Raw genomic sequence first — 7,892 nt, forward strand, 5'->3', positions numbered from 1 at the left:
TCCAGCGGAACCCGAAACCCCACCACCCTATGGCGCAAGTCGAGGAATCTGCAGCCCACATGGTCGCAGAACCGTCTCAACCTCTGATTCAGACCCTCCACTCGGCTCTGTACCAAAGGTCCGCAGTCAGTCCTGTCGACGATGCTGCAGATGGTGAGCTCTGCTTTCATCCCGCTAGCGAGACTGGCAGTCTTCACCAAATCAGATAGCCGCCGGAAGCCAGAGAGGATTTCCTCCGATCCATAGCGACACACATCATCAAAGGTGTGCTTGTATTGGCAAGGGGGAGGGCTGGGTCAGGGAGGTAAAGGGTGAGGAGGCAGACAGATTGTCTCCAGGGGATCATAAATCAACACCCATATGTTCTTAAATCAATTAGCATAACAAAAGGTTTGTATGCAACCTGCACAAACCAAGTGTCATAGAAACAGCTTTGCCCTACTACTTCCATTGTACTGGTTAAGTGCAAAGATAAAACTACAGTGTAAGAGGATTTCGCAAAATGATGAAACCACAGACTGTTCCATTAGAACTAATGTATACAGTGCATTCATCAAGAACTGTAAATATGGCTTACAGTAACAAATTTAGCAGCTGTTTACTGTATCCACAGAAAATGACATTTTTACTGTGTTTTGAGTGTCTTTCGAAACAACAAAGAACTTGACGTAGAACTGACTTGTTTCACTGCAGTGAAGATGAACAAGGACTCATAGCTCTTAAGATACGCATTTTAGAGACCATGTTTACTGGAAATTGTTCACTTACTTAAGTCCATATCACCTCCTCTCAAAATATGGAATACTTTTTTCAACATTGTACATATATTTTTGTAATGGGCACAGGTATTCAAAGTGTTGACATATTAAAGAAAATCCAGTGTGGTATGCGAAACCTGGGTTTTTACAATGTAAAACTTACATGCTTCAAGTATTGCACAGCTGCTAACAGAAGAAGCAAATTAGTTTTGCCAACTGGTTATTTTAGCCACATTTATATCTCCTTTAGACCAAAATGTGCGTGTTTCATAGGATCAGGAGGTACTACCATGTAAAAACTATGACACCATAGTATCTTAAGCCATTTAAAGACGAGGCTTCAGGTTGCGAAATGCATCATGCTAAATCAGTTCAGAGGTAGGCAAGCGTATACCACAACCAACAGGACTGTATCAATAAAGCAATGCAGTGTTCAAACCAACCTACAGGATACCGATAGCTTTACTTCAATACCGTTTTCCTGGCTTCAAGCTTTGCAATGGGTAGCTCCATCACCATGATAGTAGTGGACCAAAGACATTTGTGGTGCAATTTGTTAGTGTGGGTGGCTGTGTCAGGGGCCGGTATGAACTCAGTGGCTAACCTATTATTCTCCTTTGATTGACAGATACGTAACCTATTGTTCTCCTTTGACTGACAAGTTCTTAAGCTATTGCTCTGCTAAAAGGATCCTTCATTTTGATTGACAGGTCCTTAACCTGTTGTTCCCCAGCCCCCTAGTCCCCCCCCCCCAGGAAACCCCCTCCCCCTCGCTGTTACAGGTACACTTTCAGGTCTGAGTTATTGGAATAGCCCCTCTCACTCTTATACATTTGACTGAATACTTAATTAAATTGATCAATTAATTAACCTCTCCCCCTCTGGTAAAACCATATCCCCTCCCACCCAATCCTCCCAGAAGCTTGGCGGGAAAATGGCTCAGTGATCGGTCATTTCGAGGGAATTCAACTGCAGTATATAGAATATTATTTAAACAATTTAGACAATGTGTAGAACATTGTTCAGATATTTATGGCAGTCTATGGAATATAGTTTGTTTATTTAGTTAAAGAATATGTTCAGAAATCAATTGCTGTGCATGGAAGATTGTTTAAACAATTTAGACACTGTGTGGACTATTGTTTATTTAAACAATTTATGGGATTCAAGGCAGTGTATGAAATATAGTTTATTTATTTACAGAATTTTTCAGGAAATCGATCACTATCCCTGCCACCCTATCCCCACCTCTCTCGCCAACTCCCATCTCCTCCTCCCCTCCTTTACCTGGAAATTGGTGGCTCTGAGGTGGAGAGGAAGTATCTCACAAAGGGGAAATTCAAGGGTATATTGTTTTTTATTAAAAAAATCAGTTTTTTGGGGGTTGGATTCGTCTTGCACATCCTTCTCTGCCATTTGGAAACATGCAGGTCTTGTGAGAAGTAACTACATCGATCACATTTCTTTTTCTATTCCGTTGCACAGGAAATACCGTCATGAAACACACATCACATGTCATTACACAATTAAAAACCTTTCGAACGCAAAGCACACACTGCCTACCATCCCCTGTGCACTGCACTACACAGGACACTACCGCACACACTCCCAGGAGTCGGGATGCACCAGTGGCCTCAAATGAACTGATGACGTGGCCGTCAGCTACCAAATCACATGCAAGTATCAGTTCGGGTCCCGCAAGGATGTGGTGGTGGCATCCCTTTCTTGCATGACACCTGAAAAATACCTTCGAAATACAGTTTCACCTAGGCACCGGTGCTAGGACGATACCTCTCTACCTGTGGATAATGACGTCACAGGTCGCGCTATAGAAATCTGTTCCAATGCTTCCTAGAATAACACAGGGTGCATTGTTCCTAGCAACCCTAACGGGTCATGTGAGCTGCATCTAGCCATGCATACATGCTTACCTGCACAGCATGGCTGATGTATCTCTGCGAAAAGTTCATGCAGTGACCAGGACCTGTTTACGAAAATAGCCCAGAGTAACACGGATTACATTCTTAGCGATGATCCTAATGAGACATCAAGTGTTCCCTTCCTGGAAATCGTGACATCCTGCTGTCAACATACGTCTCAGAAACGTTAAACGTTATCACCACTCAAAGCCTTCATCATGTCCATGCATGCTCTCAAAAACACCGGCAATCATAAAAGCATTCTTGTTGTTTGGAAAGAGAGCACTGTCTAAGAACAATCGGGGGGAAATGAGAACAATTATGCAAACAAAATTCGAAGCACTGTCATACAGAAGAGAAAAATGGCGGCAATTTTTGGTATCCTACAGCTACTGGTCTGGAGATGTCCTAATGCCACAGTAGGGCACAAGTGACGGCATCCCCTCCAGAGACGGATAGCCTGCTTCAACTTGTATTTGAACACGTTTATCTCTGAACTTTCCGTAGATACCTTGCCTCCATCTTGTTCGAATCAGTTTGTAGATGCTCCTATGCCCCAGCACGAAGGACGTCTTGTGGATGAATAGAGCATTCCGTTTGGATCTTAATAAATTTACTGATGCTGCCGGCATGGAAGCACTGTCCCCCTTTTTTTTCTATCTGCAGACGAGACTTTCAGCAGCAATACTATTTTGTACAGATCACCATATTACACTGACAATAAAACCCAGCAAACTGGCCTACAGATTGTCAAAATGGAAAAACATGTACTCAGTTACACTGCTCTGCCACTGAGGATGAAGTTTAAATATTAGAGCATGGAACCAATCTCCAACCCAACAATATATCGCCACATACTGTGTCGATGTAGTAAACATACAATTCATATCCTGAGCCATACAAAATCGCCACTTTTGCATTATGCCTATAGCTATCGACCACCAGACACTCGTACATGTACCACGAAGACAGACAGCATAAGCACATGCATCATAGGTATACTCTTCGCTGCACTAGATATTTCGTGCGAGGTCAGGCTGTCATCTACCCGCCGACGCATGACCAGAGCGCGCTCAGCGGACCAAAGTCACTCTCAGAACTGTTGTACAAAGGCTGCGTCGGTTCCTCTCAGCACAACGGTGTCACCATATCTGGTCCCGAACTGCTTACTTGCTTCCTTTCTACATCAATCTCAAAAATCTATAATTACAAGAACACATTTATTTTCACATGGTTTGCCTAAATATTATACCTTTTACGCGATTCTTCTCGATATCAAGCACATAGCAATACTGCTTGCATAGCAGTATTGCTTGCACAAGATAATTCTGAAGATATAGACTGGAAATCATTTCTCTAGAAAACCGAAACTTTAGCGAGGTGGAGCTTGCTGTGAGCCACTAAGAAACTAGAAACTTATCCCATCTGCGAAGACCTTTATGTGAGAACTCGAAAAAAAAATAGAAGAACCATTTGAACTGGGTGGCATTGTTGTAATATTCGCCATTGTTGTGTTGAGCTGTTGGCTGTTAACAGCGCATAGCGTTGGCAGTTGGAGGTGAGCCGCCAGCAGTGGTGGATGTGGGGAAAGAAATGGCAGAGTTTTGAAATTTGTAAGACTGGATGTCATGAACTGCTATATATATTATGACTATTAAGGTAAATACAATGTTTGTTCTCTATCAAAATCTTTCATTTGCTAACTATGCCTATCTGTAGTTAGTGCCTTCAGTAGTTAGAATCTTTTAGTTAGCTGGCAGTAGTGGCGCTCGCTGTATTGCAGTAGTTCGAGTAAAGAAGATTTTTGTGAGGTAAGTGATTTGTGAAACGTATAGATTAATTTAGTCAGGGCCATACTATTGTAGGGATTACTGAAAGTCAGATTGCGTTGCGCTAAAAAATAAATAAATAAATAAATAAATATTGTGTGTCAGTTTAAGCACAGTCATCTGTAATTGTTCTAAGGGGACGTTTCATATGTCGACCCTTAGCCGAGGATACCTCACTGGAATCTTCTGATTTTTTCTTGTAGTTTGTGTAATTAGTGTAGATTTTGTTTATTGCTAGCGCGTAATTGTAGAGAGAATCTCCTTTGTAGTTGCAGTTGTACAGTAAAACAGTTGTGGCATGTATGTAGATTTGCACCAAGTATTTCGCAGCTGCGCTTGCAATTAACGAGATATTATTTTCAATGTTATGTTAATGTGTTTTCTTATTTTGCTCTTCAAATTGTAGTTTTCTGTGTCGTCGTGTGAAATATTGTGACAATAATGGCGTGTGAAAAACGTAATACTAGGCTCCAAAGTAAACTGAGAAATGACAGTGAAGACGAAAGCAGTGTGTTAGCGCCACCGTGTAATGAATTAACTAATGTTCAACATAGAAATTTTGTAACTGTGCATAGGGAAATGGAGCGGCGGCAAACAATGGTGTAGGCAGTGAAACAATTAGTGAACAGGGAAGCATTATCGATCTATCGCTCGGCAACAGCTCGCCTCAGGAATCCGAAATGACAGGACACAATTTTGTAAATACTGTAGATTCAGGTTTTGCGTCCTCACCGTTTTCTCATATAAGTCAAGACACATTTTCTGCTTGTCAAAATGTGAATGTTGCCAGTGCAAATGCACTGCCGAAAAGCGTAGAGGAACAGATTCCAGACACTAATGCATTGTTATTACAGTTAGTGCAACAAATGGGACAAAGGCTACAAAAGTTAGACACAACGCTCGAACAAAATCAGAAACAGATGGGACAAAATCTTCAAAAGTTAGACACAATGGAACAACACCAGAGACAAACACAGCAACAGTTAGACACAATGGAACAAAATCAGAGACAAACACAGCAAAAGCTTCAAAAGTTAGACACAATGGAACAAAATCAGAAACAAACACAGCAAAAGCTTCAAAAGTTAGACACCACACTTGAACAAACACGTGAAGATTTAACTACTGAGTTACATAACATTGAATCGAAATGTCAAAAAGTCTGTAATGACGTAAAAACACAAATTTGTGAGCATTTTCAACCTATTTTTTCGCGGCACGAAAATGCATTACAGAATCACGAAGCAGCCATAAAAGAACTGCAAACCATTGTTCATGAAAATCACGACACCTTGCAAGCTAAAATTGACTCAGTTGCATCTACCGATTCGGTTATGCAACTTGCAAAAACTCAGGAAAACTTAAAGGACACAGTAGATACTCTGAAACTTGGTTCAGAAAAACACACTAAGGAAATAAGTACACTATCGGAGAAAGTAGCCGAACTTTCGGATCACTTCACTAACTTCTCTACAAAGGTAGATGATGATCTGAATGACACAAGACCTGTAGCCATCACTGACACAGAAGAGTATGAACAAATTATGAAATTCAAACAAAATCAGAATCAAATTAATACGCAACACAAAAGAGAAATCCAGGAAGTACAAGATCAGTTGGCACAAGTAATACAAAAATTTCATATTTCAGAGGACACTCGCGCTCCAGTACGGGAAGAGGGACATAGAAATACGGAACAACTACAAAATAATAACACAGGACATTTGGGAAATTATGAAATAAATTGGCAAGATGCACCGAATTTTGAAATGGAACCGCCGAAACGATGTAACAATGACCGATATGCGACTCGCCGACATGATGATTTTGACTATGAGCTGTTCATTACTACACGTAAATTTAAAACATTTAAGAATTATGGCAACGACATTCATCCACAAGCGTGGCTCCATCAATTCTCTCATTGTTTTCCTCCCAACTGGTCATTAGAGCACAGATTAGAATTTATGTGTGGCTATTTAGAGAATGAAACAGCTGTAAGAATGCGATCGGTCATTCACGATTGTCACAGTGAAGGAGAATTTTACCATGCCTTCCTCTCAGCATATTGGTCTCAAGCTACACAAGACCGAATAAAACATAACATCATAATGATGAAACATTTCGAACAATCTGAATTTTCCAGTCTTGTGAAATATTTTGAAGACATGTTGCACAAGAATCAGTACCTGTAAAACCCATACAGCCCATCAGAACTCATCTGCATTTGCTTAATCAAATTACCTGAACATTTACGACATATTATTTTGGCAGGACGTTGCAAAAACAACATAGAAGCTTTTCAGGGACTGTTACAAGAATTAGAAATTGACACTGACAATCGCGGAACGCGAAAACAGGAATACAACAATAACAGGTCACATCCGTCGCAATTCTGTGACGACAGAAACAATAACTGGACACGACAAGTCTATTCTTACAACGTAAATCGTGACCAAAACAGACACCACCTGTATGACAATCACTGGCAGAGTAATAGTTACAGAGAAAGATCGCATTTCCGTAGTAATGAATATGACAGAGACAATCATAGAAACAGACAATTTGGCAACCAGAACTATTATTATCACGGGAGACAGAATAACTTCAGACGCAATGGTCCACCGTGCAGTTATAATTCAGGGAGAAATTCTCCACCACTTAACCGACAAGAAAGAAACTACAGGAACTACCGACATGTCGACAGACGATATAATCATAACGACAGACCTGAATTTCATCAGAACTGGCAGGATTTAAACAGAGCAGGGCACTCTCGACAAGGTGAATTTGTAGAAGTTAGGTCCCCTAATCCCAGTAACGACGTGCGCCAACAAAGAAACAGACAATGACTCACACCGCAGGCAGCCACGTGCGCCCGCTGGCTCAGGGAAAAATAACATAGACGCTAACCTTGAGAAAAATTCCAGTATTCTTTACCGATGTATACGACATGATAATTCCGTTGAAGTTCGAGCTTTGCATAGTAGGAAGAGTAAAGGCTTGCACCACATTTCACATGTAAAACCGTTTATTGAAAGATAATCTGCTTTTTAACTTTGTCTTTGCCATAAAACTTTTCACTTTACATTACTAGTATGCTTTGTCAGACTTAGAAACTGTTAACATGCAACAATGTTTGAAGTTAAATATCCAGTCAAGAACCAAGAGAATATATTTAAACAGAAATTACGAATGCAATGTTATGGTGAACAGACAACAAGGTGTTATTGTATTTGTACATTCTTGCTTGTTAGTTGCACAATTACGTAACGACTATCAGGCTTGCATACTTAGGACATATACTGGTACTGCTAATGAGATTTTAATGCAACATTTTGGTTTACTTGAAAATACATTCTGGATTTAAAGTACTTTCTGAGAGA

This window comes from Schistocerca cancellata, chromosome 9 (genome assembly GCF_023864275.1).
Source record: "Schistocerca cancellata isolate TAMUIC-IGC-003103 chromosome 9, iqSchCanc2.1, whole genome shotgun sequence".
Lineage (NCBI taxonomy): Eukaryota > Metazoa > Arthropoda > Insecta > Orthoptera > Acrididae > Schistocerca > Schistocerca cancellata.